The sequence below is a fragment of the Elaeis guineensis genome, chromosome 10, assembly GCF_000442705.2.
Source record: "Elaeis guineensis isolate ETL-2024a chromosome 10, EG11, whole genome shotgun sequence".
In the NCBI taxonomy this organism is placed as follows: Eukaryota; Viridiplantae; Streptophyta; class Magnoliopsida; order Arecales; family Arecaceae; genus Elaeis; species Elaeis guineensis.
The window spans coordinates 62,183,104-62,200,905 of record NC_026002.2 but is presented as its reverse complement, the minus strand read 5'-3'; positions in this window follow the sequence as shown (position 1 = coordinate 62,200,905).

Genomic DNA, 17,802 nt, shown 5'->3' with positions numbered 1-17,802 from the left:
GGAAAAGAAAGATACAGCTAAATATAAACGCATCAGGGGCACCCAGGCATACAATCAGATGCATCCATACAATCAGCCATCATAGATACATTTACAAATATATCTATCACATGGGTGTTTCTAGTCCATAACCATCCATCATGCAATTTATAATAATTATATAAAATATGAAAAATAAACTAACCATGTTATTCAAATTATGATATCATCCATGCACACATCACTAAAAATATTTAAATTAATGACGTAGGATCCATCTAGAATTTTTGATTCAGGTTCAACTCTTGACCCAAATTCAATTATGAGTCAACCATATATCACTCTTTTTGAGTTAAGTTAACTAATTCTTAAGCAAACCTCAATTCAATTAGGTTCGTAAAGATTCAATCAACTATGACTCAAGTCCTAATCAAATTAGATCAATAACAATTAGGTCAATTTTAATTGAATAAAATTTTTAATCTAATTAGAACTATGGATCTGATCTGATCTATAATAATAAATCCTAATCTGACTGGGTTAATGAATTGTAGTCAACATCAAATCCATCACCCAAAATCCTAATTTGTGTTTGAAGCATGTCTTACATGATTCAAAATTTTCAATCGCACTCATGCCTAGGTCATGAACCATGATGGGAGACCCCACCATGATCAATGTCCAATCGGTGGTGGCTGACCCTACATCTAGGATGTGTACATTACATGCGACAACCCTTCATCCTGCGCATCACATGCACAACGTAGCAATTCCATGAAAAATTTTAGATCATAAGATCTTGCCCTAACTTGTCACATAAGTCTTAGGGCTATAGAATTTCGTACCAAGATTTGATCATGGACTAATAACTTTTATTTTTAATGAAGGATGCAACAAAACAACAATTAAACATCATTCAAAAAATTTGATTTTGACATATCATGAATTCGATCTAATCTATAGCACAACAATAACATGATGTTTGATTGAGTCAATCAAGGGTGGCTTTGATACCACTATTGGTTCTAATTACGCAGTGAAATGTGATTTTTAAAATTCTTTACATCTTTAAAAATAAGTTTTTACACTTAAAATAGGACAATCGGAATACAAATCCTAGGAACACTTTGTAGATATCAATCAAACAAATCATGCATGCATATAAGATAGAATTTATACCTTCTTGAAGATTGTTGGGTATAAAATACCCACGGCCAAAGTTCTCGACGGGATTAACCCTTGCGGGCTCCGTCCACGACTCTGAGAGGACTCCGCCCAGACTCCTACAGGAGCCAAGCTCCGCCCACAACTTCAACTCCGAGAGGACTCCGCCCGGACTCCTACGGGAGCCGGGCTCCGCCCACAACTCCAACCTCAAGGGGGACTCCGCCCGGACTCCTACGGGAACCGGGCTCCGTCGCCAACATCAACTGCCGGTAACACTCCGTCCGGACTCCTACGGGAGTCGGACTTTGCACCTGACTTTAATTGCAGGAGGACTCCGCCCGGACTCCTACGGGAGCCAGGCTCCGCCCACAACTTTTCCACCCGGACTCCTACGGGAGCCGGGCTCCGCCCACAACTTCAACTCTGAGAGGACTCCGCCCGGACTCCTACGGGAGCCGGGCTCCGCCCACAACTTCAACTCCGAGAGGACTCCGCTCGGACTCCTACGGGAGCCGGGCTCCGCCCACAACTTCAACTCCGAGAGGACTCCGCCCAGACTCCTATGGGAACCGGGCTCCGCCCACAACTTCAACTCCGAGAGGACTCCGCCCGGACTCCTACGGGAGTCGGGCTCCGCCCACAACTCCAACCTCAAGGGGGACTCCGCCCGGGCTCCTACGGGAACCGGGCTCCATTGCCAACATCAACTGTCGGTAAGACTCCGTCCGGACTCCTACGGGAGCCAGACTTTGCACCTGACTTTAATTGCAGGAGGACTCCGCTCGGACTCCTACGGGAGCCGGGCTCCACCCACAACTTCAACTCTGAGAGGACTCCACCCAGACTCCTACGGGAGCCGGGCTCCGCCCACAACTTCAACTCCAAGAGGACTCCGTCCAAACTCCTACTGGATCCGGGCTCCGCCCACAACTCCAACCTCAAGGGGGACTCCGCCCGGACTCCTACGGGAACCGGGCTCCGTCGCCAACATCAACTACCGGTAAGACTTCGTCCGGACTCCTACGGGAGCCGAACTTTGCACCTGACTTTAATTGCAGGAGGACTCCGCCCGGACTCCTACAGGAGCCGGGCTCCGCCTACAACTTCAACTCTGAGAGGACTCCGTCCGGACTCCTACGGGAGCCGGGCTCCACCCATGACTTCAACCGCAAGGGGGACTCCGCCCGGACTCCTACGGGAGCAGGGCTCCATCACCAGCTCTGACCGCTGCCGAACTTCAGCCGACGGATCTGCACTCCCAGGCGCGACACAACAACCATCGCGATCCTGCTCCACTTCCTGCGGTGGATTCCGCGCAGCTCCATCATTCCCTGACAGACCGCTATAACAGCCACGACTCTGCTCCACCTTCTGCGATGGATCCCGCACGGCTCCACTATTCCCTGGCAGATTGCTATGATGCCCACGATCCTGCTCCACCTTCTGTAACGGATACTGCATGATTCTCCCATCCTCCGGCAAGTCGCGACAACGGACGCCGCTCTACTCCCTGCGGCAGACTCCACGTGGCATGCTACAGTGAGGGCCATGGGTCCACTCCACTACTCCTTGCAATAAATTTCTCCTGACCGTGGGCCGCCCACCACCAGACAGTTATGAACGTCGCTGTCAATCTGTTGCCCCCTCCGTCTATAAAAGGGAAACCCCAGATACGTTATTCTAGATGCTCTCATTTTTACCTCAAAACTCTGCTAAATTCTCTATTCGAGCACTCCATTCTTGTTGAGGTAGAGAACTGACTTGAGCGTCGGAGGGTCTTGCTGGAGCAACCCCACCTTCGGTTTAGACTTCCTTTGCAGGTCCCGGCGGCGACCGCGACTCCCTCGACTCCAGCTTCTCCGACGCAAGCAGATTTTTGCACCAACAGGATTGGTGCTAGAGGAAGGGGCTGAACCTTTGCAGTACCCTTGTTCTTAAAAAAGAGCTCAAGGGGACCACCCTCGGGCATCTCTTCCGACGTCCCCTCCCCCCTCCTTTCTCCACTTGATCCTTGCTTGATGCCTCCCCGCAAGGCGTCCACGCGACGGTCCACGGCCTCCGCAGCCAGATCTCAGGCTCTGGCCTCCCCTCCTGTTTCTCAACCCCCTCCTCCTCCTCCGGCGGCGGCGGTCGGCGAGGAGCAGTTTGACCTGCTGGCGCAGCAGGTCAGAGGCCTCACAGAAGCTGTGCAGGCTATGCAGCAGCAACAGCTGCAGGCATCAGTACGCCTGAAAAGGGTATCCCCGAAACACCAGAATCCAACGGCAGGGCGGGCCACCTGGGCCAGCCACCCCGTCCTTCCTGGGAAAACGAACCCGAGGGTGGAGAGCCCTCAATCAGACCACAACTCCACCCCTGGAAGATCTCTGCCCCCATTCTGCCAGAGGACCCTCGAGACTCGAAGTCGGAAGGACTTCCTGGATCGGAGACTCCAGGAGATGAACCGACGGATCGAAGAACTCTGCCATGCTCCCCCCGCTTATGGTGAGGATATTCGTACTGACCCTCCCTTCTCTCAAATGATCATACAGGAACCGATCCTGTCAAACTTCAAGCTCCCCCAGTTCGAAAGCTACAACGGGACTTCAGACCCGGTTGATCATCTGGAAGCCTTCCGGATGATGATGCTACTTCACGGTGCTCCCGACGCCATTCTATGTCGGGCCTTCCCATCCACCTTGAAGGGAGCGACGAGAAAATGATACTCGGCTTTGAAATCGGGTACCATCTTTTCCTTCGATCAAATGAGCCACCAATTTGTGGCCCATTTGGTCAGCAGTCGGCGTCCCCGGAAGGGTTCAGAGTCCCTCATCAATATCAAGCAGAGAGAAGGGGAGTCCATTCGGGCCTACATCAACCGTTTCAATGTCACGGCGTTGGAGGTCTGAAACTTGGACCAATCAGTCGCAATGGCCGCTCTGAAGGGCGGCCTTCAGAAGAATAACCTTTTGTTCTCCCTGGAGAAGAAGTACCCCAGGGATTTTGCTGATTTGTTGGCTCGGGCTGAAGGATACGCCCGAGTGGAAGAAGCCTTCAAAATGAAGGATGAAGAGACAGTGAGGGAGCGGCAGGCGGGAGACTCGAGTAAGCCCGCAATCGAAAAAAGGCCAAGAGAAGCCTGACCACGTTCTCGATTCCCTCCTGGGAACAAGCGTGCCCATACTCCACCCCGGGTGTGCAGGCAGAGAAGTTCGGATCACGGAGTTCGGTGGGGTTCTCCATCGGGGAGATTCTGCAATTACGCCCCCCTCAACGTCTCGAAGGCTCAGGTACTGATGGAGGTCAGGGAGCAGCTCCCTAGGTCGGAGAGGATGCGCACACACCCTGGGAAGTGCAACCCCAACAAGTTCTATCTCTACCACCGCGACCACGGCCATGACACGGAGGAATGCATCCAGCTCCGAGATGAGATTGAGGAGCTCATCCGACGAGGTCAACTCGACAGGTTCATCCGACGCAGGCCTGAGGGTAGAGGAGATCGGCCAAGGGCCCTTCCGCAACCTGAACCGCCAAGAAGGGAGAAGCAACCCGAGGATCGGCCTCCCATCGAGACCATCGACTCCATCATCGGAGGGCCTCAAGGAGGAGCAGACCTCCCGCAACCGTGGAACTCAAAAAACCTGTAAATGTATCACTTACGATTTCACCTTGAATTTAAATTCTTTTCTATTTGACGTGCTCTTCCCATTTGGCATGGATCTGTCACAACTGGGTATAACCCCTTCAAATGCCTAGAACAAAGTTATGTTAGGAACGGGGGGAGAACCTCATCTTAACATACCTAAAATGAAAGTCCGATTATCTCGAGATCGGATTGGGGGAGAGGCCTTACAGCGCCCTAATGTGCCCCCACAGCCATGTCAGGAACAGGAGGAGGACCTCATCCTGATATGAGCAAAGTCAAAGGCCCAGTTCTTTTAAATCGGATGGGGGGAGAGGCCTTACAGTGCCCTAATGTGCCCCCACAGCCATGTCAGGAACAGGAAGAGGACCTCGTCCTGACATGAGCAAAGTCAAAGGCCCGGTTCTTTTAGATCGGATGGGGAGAGAGGCCTTACAGTGCCCTAATGTGCCCCCACAGTCATGTCAGGAACAGGAGGAGGACCTCGTCCTGACATGAGCAAAGTCAAAGGCCCGATTCTTTTAGATCGGATGGGGGGAGAGGCCTTACAGTGCCCTAATGTGCCCCCACAGCCATGTCCGGAACAGGAGGAGGACCTCATCCTGACATGAGCAAAGTCGAAGGCTCGATTCTTTTAGACCGGATGGGGGGAGAGGCCTTACAGCACCCTAACGCACCCCCACGGCCATGTCGGGAGCAGGAGGAGAACCTCGCCCCGACTTGAGCAAAGTCGAAGGCCTGGACTCCTACGGGAGTTGGGCTCCACCCACGACTTCTGCAACAAGGAAGACTACGCTCGGACTCGTACGGGAGCCGGGCTCCACCCACGACTTCTGCAGCAAGGAAGACTTCGCTCGCCCTGGCGATGGCCCTTACATGCCCCCACAGGAACGGGAGGAGAACCTCATCCTGACGGTGACGAAACCCGGCCGCCCAACAAGATCGGATGAAGGGAAAAAGCCCCTCGGTGGCACCTCCACGCTCCTATGCACCCCCGCAAAAAGCGAGGGGAGGGCCCTCACTCTGAGAAGAGGAGGAAAATTAAAAAGGAAGGGTGACGAGCTACGACGGAAACAGATGAAGGACGAACCGCACCAAAGACCTAAAGAACCTCATCCCAACAAAGAGGGGGAGTCCCTACCAAACACCCCCGGCCTCTAAGAAGACTCCCGACACAGGTCAAGAAGACAGCGACATCCCCGAAGTAATACGAAGTCCGGGCTGCCGAACTCGGGCTTGCGGCCATGTACGACGAGGAAGGCGAGCTAATGCATCGATGACTGGATGCCTCCCAACGACGTCAACATCAGACAAGTCGAACGACAAGAAAAGTTCGGCGGACGATAATTTAATACAACGCGCGGATGAGGTAACACAAAACACCCTTTTCATCCCATTTTCGAAATGCACACTACAAAGCCCGAAAGGCCAAGGAAAGAAAAGCAAAACGACAAAAGCAGGACGAAACAACAAAAAGGAAAGTATATATATGAAAAGACAGAAGGACGAAAAGAGCTCTAAGGAGGCTCTGCTCCCTCTGACCTAGAGTTATCTGCTCCACCCCTCATCCAGGACTGCCTTAGATTCTCAATCTCTTCTTCTAGCTCCCCCCTTCTCTGCAGTGCATCCTGGAGCGCCCGATGAAGTCATTGGCTCTCGGCCTCCGCCTCTCGATGCCTCTTCCTCAAGACCTCAGATTCTGCTTCCGCGTCCGCGACGTCTCGCTGCTCGTATGCCAGTTGGATATTCAATTGTTGCAGCTCGGCTGTCTTTTCCCCGAGGACGACAGAAATCCCTTCAACGGTTCCTCTTAGGGACTGGAGCTCATCAGAATCCTGAGCGGAAGTAAGCTGAGCCCTGTTAGCCAGCTGCCTCTGGAGATGGGCGACTTCGTCGGTCGCCGCCCTGAGTCTCCCTTTATATTCCTCTACCTGCCTGCGCCAGCTGGCCCGATGCACGTCGTGGCTCACCTCGGCATCCTGAAGCTACCGCTGAAGGTCGGAGACCTTCTTCGACCACTCCTGATCGCCGTCGGCCCGAGCCAAGAACCGGGATGAACTTCCTCCCAGCTGGTCGATCTTCCCCATCGCAGCCGACAGTTCCACCTTGAGGGCGCTAATCTTGGCGGCCTGAGCCCAAATTCGATCGCTGGTGCTCTTCTTGCATTCCTCGAGCTCCTTCGCGAAATCCGCCTTCCTTTGGCTATACTCCATGATCCCCTTCACGTGGAGATTCCGAAAGTGGGTGGCCTCCGCGGTGGCTTCAGAATGACCTTCTCTCAATCTGTGAAGCTCGCCTTCCATCTTCTTTGATTTCTTTGTGAAGTGAAGGACTTCCTTCTTCAGTCGCTGAATCATCGACTTCATCGGGATCCCCAGAGGGAGGAGAAGTGCTTCTACAGGACACTGCCATCGGAAGGCAAAAGTGTCAAAACATGACTCATCGCAGGAAGAAAAGCAGAGAGAAGAAGGGGAGGGAGGAGAAGCCATCCACGACAAGAAATTCAACTTTATTGATTGGATGATTCTTGAAGATAAAAAAAAAAAGGAAAAGAAAAATTACGATGAAATAAAAATACAAGGTCGGAGGTCTCAGACCTCAGGGGCGGGGGTTGGAGAACTCGGCGTCCCTGGCAAGGGGGCTGCGATAGCAGTGGTGGCTGGTGAGGGACCGGCCTCGTCTTCGGACTCCTCGCCTAGGAAGCTGAGGTCGAGCTTCAAAAATTTTCTGACCACCTTCTCTTGGCAGAGCTCGAACCCCTTGATGAACGCCTCCTGACCGAATTGGACATTCAGGTCCCTCATCTCTGCGGAGGTCTTGAATTCCTCTACCGCAAGGACTCTGGCCTTCGAGACCAGGACCAGAATCTGCTCAGCCAAGTTGGCAACCTCGGACTCCGCCTTTCTCGCCGACTCCTCCAAGGTCTGCCTCTCCTCCTCCTGGGCTTGTTTCTCACTTTCAAGGGCCTCTTGGAGGGTGATTACTTCAACAATCTTTTCTTGGAGGCGAGCGACCTCAACCCGACAGCGCTCCTCCACCTGAACGATGTCCCTCCTCGCACGGCTCGTCGCCTTGATATTGGCGAGGAGCTGGTGCCCGATCTGCAAGAGCAGCTAGGGGATCAGAACAAGGGCCGAATAGCCAGGTAAATGAAGATTTGCTTACCTCAAGGAATGACCCCAAAGAGTCCCAGGCCCGTTGCTCAGGATCGACACGGTCGATCCTCTCGACGACATCGGGCAGAATGCAGCCGTTGATCAACCGCCTGATCAAGTCCCTATCATTGAAGGGATTCTCCAGCCCCTCTTCGAAGTAGAGGGACTCATCAGCAGCAGTTCGACGGCTACTCACCCTGCGGGCCACCGACTTCCTTCTCTTCCCCCTCTCGGCTACGGGCGCCTCCGTGGAGCGGAACCCCGAAACAGGGGCCCCAGTTGGTGGACTCCTCAAGGAGGTCCAGGGAGCCGTTGCCTCGGCATCCAAGGGAATGTCAATCACTAGAGCCGCCTGGGCGGGTGCGGCCAAGCTCGACTCCTCCGCCCTGGCCCTCTTCGTCGATCCGGAGGTCGCGACGCCCTTCCTTTTGTGGGCCCTGAGGCCCCTAGCGAGCATCCGCACTGCTTCGACGTCCATTCCTTAAAAAAAAAAAAAAAAAAAAGAGAGAGAAAGAAAAAGAAGCAGACCAATCAATCAAGAGTCAAAAAAAAAAGGAGAAAAAGAGAGAGAAGGAAGAAGAGTGAAAAAAGAGAAAGAAAAAGAAGAAGGGCAGAAGAAAAGAAGATAAGAGAAAAGATAAAGTACTCGCAGGATCCTGGGGGCTCAGGCCAATGTTGAACAGAAATTGCTCCCTCAGAAGATTGGAAAGGAAAGGAGCAGAATAGGCAAGAAGCTTTCGGGCAGCCTGGAGGTCATCCTCCCCCAGGCTGGGGGCCCGGCGGACAGAATCCCTCAGAGAGCCCCAAGGGGGCAGGCCCAGCCTCAGGGTCGGACAGTGGAGGAAGAGGTATTTCTCCTTCCAATTATGGATTGAAGAAGGGGCACCTTTCAGCAACCCCTTCTTGCCGAACTGGGGGGAGAAGTACCACCAGTCCTTCATCGAAGGATGGCGCTTGAATGTATAGAAGTGCCTAAACAGGGAGAGGGACGGTTGGACCTCGACTACGTGGCAAAGGGAGAGAAATTCTATCAAAAACCTAAAAGAATTCGGGGCCACAGAAGCCAAGGAGATGTCTAAGAAGCGGAAGAGAGCGACAACAAAGGACGGAAGCGGAAGCCGGAGTCTGGCACGGAACGCCTCCTGATACAGGCAAAAACGATCGGGTGGAGGAGTGCTTGCCCGATCAGAAGGGCCAGGCAGCTCCAGGTCGTACTCCGGAGGAACTCCATACTGAACCCTTATCAGAAGGAGTTCCTCCGGAGTCAGGAAATATGGAATGGCGCCCGGCGCAAAAATCGGGCGGAGCCCAGCCCCAGATGCAGGTTCGTCTACAGAGCAAGGGACTTGGGGGTTTGAGGTGGAAGAACTCCCGGAACTGCAGGGAGCAGAAGAGCCGGACGATATTTCGAATAACTTCGAATGAGGGCTCTAAAGATCCCGAAGAAGACGGACAGGATGAGGGGCGAGAGGTCACAGGAAACTAACTCGGAGGAATACAAAAAAAAATAATGGCAAAGAAGAGGTCCCTAAGTGGCGGGAAGAAAGATGAAGGTGCTGGAACTAACCTAGATCGCTCTGAGGGATGCAGAGGGATGAAGACAGGGATGATTGGAAGGGCGCCTATGGCCCGAGAAGACACCAACTGAATCAGGGCTCTCGAAGGGAGGGCAGACACTGATAGAACTCTGGAACGGAATAGGGCCCCTAAAGGTGGAAGGATGGGTTTAAATAGACCCTGGGATCCGGCACCATAATGATCGCGAATCCCCCCAGGCCAGCCCACGCCCGACACGTGTCCCACTCCCCCGGCAGGCGGCTAAAAGCGACTGACGGATTGGCAGAGTCATTATGGCACCGTGCCTGGGCCAGTGTACCGGCATAAATTTTGAAGGGTCCCTTCGTATCGCCCCGATTCGAAAAGACTCCAGCACGTACACATTTAATGCCAAAATATCTAGGAGCAGTCGTGCACAGGATTCGAGGGGATGACTTCGGCCGCGCCAATCTCTCTGTACTTCCTTCGCTCGAAATTTGAACTCAGAAGTAGGGGGACTGTTGTTGGGTATAAAATACCCACGGTCGAAGTTCTCGACGGGATTAACCCTTGCGGGCTCCGTCCACGACTCCGAGAGGACTCCGCCCGGACTCCTACGGGAGCCGGGCTCCGCCCACAACTCCAACCTCAAGGGGGACTCCGCCTGGACTCCTACGGGAATCGGGCTCCGTCGCCAACATCAACTGCCGGTAAGACTCCGTCCAGACTCCTACGGGAGCCGGACTTTGCACCTGACTTTAATTGCAGGAGGACTCCGCCCGGACTCCTACGGGAGCCGGGCTCCGCCCACAACTTCAACTCCGAGAGGACTCCGCCCAGACTCCTACGGGAGCTGGGCTCCGCCCACAACTTCAACTCCGAGAGGACTCCGCCTGGACTCCTACGGGAGCCGGGCTCCGCCCACAACTTCAACTCCGAGAGGACTCCGCCCGGACTCCTATGGGAGCCAGGCTCCGCCCACAACTTCAACTCCGAGAGGACTTCACCCGGACTCCTACAGAAACCGGGCTCCGCCCACAACTTCAACTCTGAGAGGACTCCGCCCGGACTCCTACGGGAGTCGGGCTCCGCCCACAACTCCAACCTCAAGGGGACTCCGCCCGGACTCCTACGGGAACTGGGCTCCGTCGCCAACATCAACTACCGGTAAGACTCCGTCCGGACTCCTACGGGAGCCGGACTTTGCACCTGACTTTAATTACAGGAGGACTCCGCCCGGACTCCTAAGGGAGTCGGGCTCCGCCCACAACTTCAACTTTGAGAGGACTCCGCCCGGACTCCTACGGGAGCCAGGCTCCACTCACAACTCCAACCTCAAGGGGGACTCCGCCCGGACTCCTACGGGAACTAGGCTTCGTCGCCAACATCAACTGCCGGTAAGACTCCATCCGGACTCCTACGGGAGCCAGACTTTGCACCTGACTTTAATTGTAGGAGGACTCCGTCCGGACTCCTACGGGAGCCGGGCTCCACCTACAACTTCAACTCCGAGAGGACTCCGCCCGAACTCCTATGGGAGCCGGGCTCCGCCCACGACTTCAACCGCAAGGGGGACTCCGCCCGGACTCCTACGGGAGCAGGGCTCCATCGCCAGCTCTGACCGCTGCCGAACTTCAGTCGACGGATCTGCACTCCCAGGTGTGACACAGCAACCACCATGATCCTGCTCCACTTCCTACGGCGGATTCCGCGCAGCTCCATCATTCCCCGATAGACCGCTATAACAGCCACGACTCTGCTCCACCTTCTGCGATGGATCCCGCGCGGCTCCACTATTCCCTGGAAGACCGCTATGATGCCCACGATCCTGCTCCACCTTCTGTAACGGATACTGCGCGATTCTCCCATCCTCCGATAAGTCGCGACAACGGACGCCGCTCCACTCCCTACGGCAGACTCCACGTGGCGTGCTACAGTGAGGGCCACGGGTCCACCCCACTACTCCTTGCAACAAATTTCTCCTGACCGTGGGCCACCCACCACCAGACGGTTATGAACGTCGCTGTCAATCTGTTACCCCCTCCGTCTATAAAAGGAAAACCCCAGATACGTTATTCTAGAAGCTCTCATTTTTACCTCAAAACTCTGCTAAATTCTCCGTTCGAGCACTCCATTCTTGTTGAGGCAGAGAACTGACTTGAGCATCGGAGGGTCTTGCCGGAGCAACCCCACCTCTGGTTTAGACTTCCTTTGCAGGTCCCGACGGCAACCGCGACTCCCTCGACTCCAGCTTCTCCGATGCAAGCGGATTTTTGCACCAACAAAGATGATGAAACGATGCGAGGATGGTCTCCTTAAGAAACCAAAGTAGATATCCTCTAATGATGATCCACACAGGATTGATCAGGATCCTTCTCAATTTGTTGTAATGCTGCAGCCTTCTTCACAAGTTCACTACTGAGTTTTTTTTTAAAAAAAAAAAAAGATTACATTATCACCTGAATGCCATCAATCCTCCACTAGGGCCATCCAAAATTTTTTTCTCAAAAGATCTGACCACCCCAAACTGATTCAGAAATCCAACCTTTGAAAATTCTGAACCCTAGGATTAGCAACCTTTGTCTTTTCTTTTTTTTTCTCTTGAATTCTCTCTCTATTTTTTTTTCTTCTTTTTTTGAGTCTTTTTTTTCAGATTTTTGCTATCTTTTTTCTCTTAATCTCATGCCTAAAACCCTAGCATATAGCACCCCCCATCCTATGTGGAGTGCCCTTATTTAAAAGGATGAAGGGGCATGGATCTCATCCCATGGCATACACACTTCTCCACATTAAACCCTTTGGCTTCCACATAATTTAAGTTACTACATGGAAAACTACGCATGTGGAGAAGACCAAGAAAATAGGGACTCTCCCTTCTCTTAAGGTGCCATAATTTTTGGCATGTAGAAGATAGATATGGCATGGGAAACCTAAAAGAATAATGCGCTACAAGCCAATCGTATATGGGATGCGATAGGATGTTTATTATAATTTATCTTTCAGACTCATGTAATTGATATTTATATTAATAAAATAGATATTTTTGATTCATTATATGCTGCATCTTATTATTTTTTAAGATTATAATGAATCGGATAATAGTTTTAGGGCCGTGATGAGATCACGCTAGTGAGTCTTAATTTCTTGATAGCCCTAATCTCAAACATTCCTAGTCATTGATATATTGAATCAGGGATCAATAATATCAGTAAGACTGGCATATCCTATGTATGCTCAGAAATGATGATGGTTGATCTCACAACCAGGTGACACTAATACAAAGATATGGGTGCTCATTAGAGAATAAGTTCACTGAATTGACCTACGAGAGAATATCAGATAGAATCTTATTTACATGTCAACTAATGATTCTCTAGTAGGAGTTGTGTAAGTGATCCTTAGACCTGAGATCACCATAGTACCTTATATATATGGATCCATATTTTGATTCACTACCTAACTTGGTTCTTTGATCCTTGTGTGGGATATTCTGGATATGGTGAAGTGTGCATAGAGGTTGTGAGTGATTAATAAGGGATCAGTCACTCCTAATAAGGAGAGCAAATATCTTATGTGATCTCATAGGATGATGATTCTAAAAGTCTTTGACCAAAGCAAGATGATAATTAGAAAAAAAAATTTTTGATGTATCATCAACTAAATCATCATCTTCAGATCAAGATACATATAGATAAGTGATTAGATTTGATATATTTTCATATTCATAGCTCATTTGGGATATTAGTTGACTGAAAGATTGAATTACATAGGAACTTGCCACTGAAGGATATTTTGATATTTTTTTATCAAAATTTTAAATCTTTCAGATAGTCACTATACATTGCTAGACGTCAATCTTGACTTGTGGGCTCATCAGAATTGAAAGAATTTAATTTTAAAATCAATTTGGAAGAGTTCAAGTTGATTGAGACTCTTCGGGTGATCTAATCTCATCGGATTAGGGTTACGTCAAAAGTCTAGATCCACTGCTGGCTAGATTTGAAACCCAATGGGTCACATACTTTAGAATTTAGCTTTGATCTAATCTAATTAGAGTTTAATATAAATTTTATGGGTTAATGTGATATGCTAGCATATTGTATTAACCCAAGTTTTCAAATTGGTTTAGTTCAAAGTGTTTGAGCTAACCTAGACCAATTGCCTTTGACCTAATGGGATTGGATCAATTTGGATTGGATCCTTATCTAACTTGAACCAGTTTCAAATGGATGACTCCTCTACACCCATCAGAAGTCATGACAAAATATAAATGCTGCCCCCTTATTTTTTGACATGTGAAATGAAGAGTCCTTCTTAATGAAGGCTTTTAATTTTTTACACATTGACATATTTTTCCAACCAGATCTCCTATGTTTTGTCACCAAAATTTATTAAATTTTGTATGACATGTAGAAGAAGAAGATTCCTTCTATTACAAGTATCTAGAATGTCAAAAATTTACTCGATGAATTTATTCACCACATGAGAAGTTAAAGCGCCAAAGGTTGGGGCCCTTTCATCCCATGTGACGTCCCTTGGTCCCCTATTTATAGGGGATGCCCCAAATAGCTGATTGCTATAATTTTTAGTTAAACCAGAGAGAAGGTATGTGGTAAACATAAAAAAAAAATCTAAAAAAATTTTGAAGAAAAAAAAAGAGAAATTTGAGGGGCAAAAGTTGCAAGAAGGGTGGTGAGATTTTTAAAAAGTATTGCTAGTGTGCCCTAGGATTTAATTTTTCTATATGTTGGAGCTAAAAATTAAATCTTTGATTGTATGATATTTGAAGAGTGTCTTCTTGGTATCATTCTAGTGACAAGATCGAAAGTAACTAGGCTTTGGTGCGATCATGACACAAGTTCGAAGCCGGCAGTGTTCTTGAGAAGACATGGCTGTGGCAGCGCACCAATTGGGAAGGACCTTGACCAACATTCTGTAGATCACCATTAGAGGACTTCTACCTTGGAGTCTCATGGAGAACACCAATGTGTCACTTTTTTATTTTGGTGAAAGTATAAAATTCTATCCCTTTTTGCATGCTTGTTTTTGTTTTATCGATATCGGAAAGGTGATTCTAAGGTTTGGATTCTGGCTCAATAGTTTTATTTGATAAAGTTATTGATTTGTATGATTTTAAAATTTTTAAAAATTACTTTTCACTATATGACCTAAATCCAACAGTGGTATTAGAGCCACCCTTATCTGATTCGATCAAACAAGTACAATTTAGTAGCATAGAATCGTTGTTGTTCATATCTTGCCAAAAATATAGCATTATTTTTAGCATCGATTCTTCAAACTCAAAAATTATTTTTAACTTTTAGTGAACCATGATTTTAAATTTTAATTATTAAAATTATAAATTTATGATAATTTAAAATTTTATTATCATGGTGGCATAATGCTTAAATCGATGTATAGAAAATAAGGGTGTTATACATGCCTAATTAGATTAGGGTTTGTTTATTATATGAATTTGTTAGTCATATGTTATGACTTTGATTGCATCCTTATATAATTTTTGACATTATAATATGATTGCTATTATGAATAGTAGAAGCATGTAAATTTACATAATTTGTAGTGTTCATTTTATGTGCTTATAGTTAGGATGTGTCGAGACCAGTTTAAAGTTTCTCATTTAATTATATTAAGTTGTAATATCGGGAATCACTTTTTAATCAAAAATCAGACTCTTAAGATCAATTGGTGTCGAAAAAAGTATGAATAGTGATTTTCTAATTAGGTCCGTATGCTGGTCTGGCCAACTCTGTTGGTGTCTAAAAAAGCTACGGAGAGTCTTCCACCTACTTACCTGACCAATTTGGTCTTGTTGAATTTCGAACGTAGATTGATTAAGTAATGTAGAATTACAAGGGCCTTCCTTCAAACTTGATCGATAGAGTATGTCAAGATCTTAGTGAGCTTGTTGCGCTATCCACTAGGCTTACTATAGAAATTGACATGATGTTGATCAAGTGCATATTGATGCTTATGGTATATTTGAATAGTGTTACTTTGTTATGCTATCCACAAGGACAGTATTGTTTAAGTATGACCATATAGGATTAAAAAGTCAACTTAACTAGAACACTATAGTTTGTTGTGCTATCCACAAGACTATATGTGATTTAGAGGCCAAAGAGAAAGATGTTGAGAATTGTAGAGGTACAATTGGTAAAGAGTTACCTATTCTTGAACTCATGAATACTTGTTGTGCTATCCACAAGATATTTATGAGGAATAGAGATCTCAACCTCACTAAAAAATATTAGTATGTTTCTTGATTTTCATAGATGAGGGCTATGAAGTTCGATAAAATAGTGGGAGATACAATTAGATAAAAGTCCTAGTCTAATTGTGCATATCATCATGAGTTATCCACTTATATTATGTTCTTGTTATTATAGATTAACTACACACATGGCATCTTCACTTTCACTTAGAGATATCCTAGATGCAAACAAGTTGACTGGATCTAACTATGTCGACTGGTTAAGGAACTTAAGAATTATTCTCACTTAGGAGAAAGTCTCTTACATTCTGGATACACCTGCTCCAGATTCTCTTGGAAAAGATGCTTTCGAGGAGGATAGGACCGCATATAAAATATGAAAAGATGACAGTGTGACTATCAAATGCATCATGCTTGCCTCCATGAGCAACGAGCTCCAGAGGCAGCATGAGGACATGGACGTTCTCTCTATTCTCCTTAATCTTAAAGAGTTATATGGGGAACAAAGTTGAACTTCTCGATATAAGATATCGAAGCAATTATTCTATGCCCGTATGACTGAAGGCATCTCCGTGCAAACACATGTCCTAAAGATGATTGATTTGATCACTCATTTGGGATAATTGAGTTTTGCCATGGATGGTGAACTAAGTCGGGATTTGATCATGCAGTCTCTCCTTAACTTTTTTTCAGTTTGTTATAAATTATCATATGAACAAACTAAACATTAGCCTGCCTGAGTTGCTGAATATGTTGAAAACAGCAGAGAGCCATTTCAAGGGTGAAAAAGTTTAGGTCCTTCATGTTGATAAGATCAGTAAGAAGAATATAAAGAAGGATTCTAAGAAAAAATTGAACCCTAAGACTGGCATCTCCAAGAAGAAGGCAAAGAATGTCTCTGCCAAAGGTACTTGTTATCACTATAGCGAGGGCCACTGGAATAGAAATTGCAAAGAGTACCTTGCAACCGTGAAATCGATAAATATTGCTAAAGATTTGTATATGATATAAATTAATTTATCATTAAGTACTTCATTTTCAGATTCTTGGGTATTGGATACTGCCTGTGGCTCATACCTTTGCAAATCATTATAGGATCTACAAGAAATAAAAAATTTGAATAAAGATGACTTCGAGCTATTCGATGCTAGTGGAGAGTCCATTCAGGTCGAAACCATAGGAACCAGAGTTTTGAAGTTACCTTCGAGAAAAATTTTAAAATTGAAGATCTGTTATTATATTCTTGATATTGTTAGAAATATTATTTCTATACCATTGTTATTGAAACAAAGTTTTGAAATAATTGCAAAGAACAATGGTTGTTCTATTTACTTTTCTAACAAATATTATGGAAGTACTTTTATTGATAATAATTTTTTATTTCTTTCACTTAATGATAATATTTTTTATATTGATAATATGAAAAAAAGAAAGAGAGAGGATGTGAATGTCACATACCTCTGGCATTGCCGATTTGGCCATATAAATGAGTCAAGAATTAATAAGTTATTTAAAGATAATTTTTTTGATCCTTATGATTATGAATAATATAGAACTTATGAATCTTACCTCATAGAAAAAATGACCAAGACTCTATTTACTGGATATGGAGAAAAGGTGAATGACATTTTGGACCTTGTATATACTGATGTATGTGATCCAATGTCGACTCAAGCCAGAGGTGGATACTCTTATTTCATCACATTTACTGATGATAGATCTAGATTTGGATATGTGTATTTCATGAAATACAAATCTGAAGTCTTTGACAAATTTAAAGAGTATCAAAGAATGATCGAGAAATAAACTGATAAAAGTATTAAAACTCTTCTATCGGATCGAGAAGGAGGATATTTATCCAATGAGTTTTTTGATTATTTGAAACAAAATAAAATACTCTCTCAATGGATACCTCCTTATACTTTATAATTAAATAAAATTACAGAAAGGAGGAATCACACCTTATTAGATATGGTGTGATCCATGATGTGTTTCACGAATCTTTCGATATCCTTTTGGGGATATGCCCTAGAAGCTGTAGTGTATATCTTAAATAAAGTATCTTCAAAATCTATTTCTAGCACTACATATAAAATATAGAAAGAAAA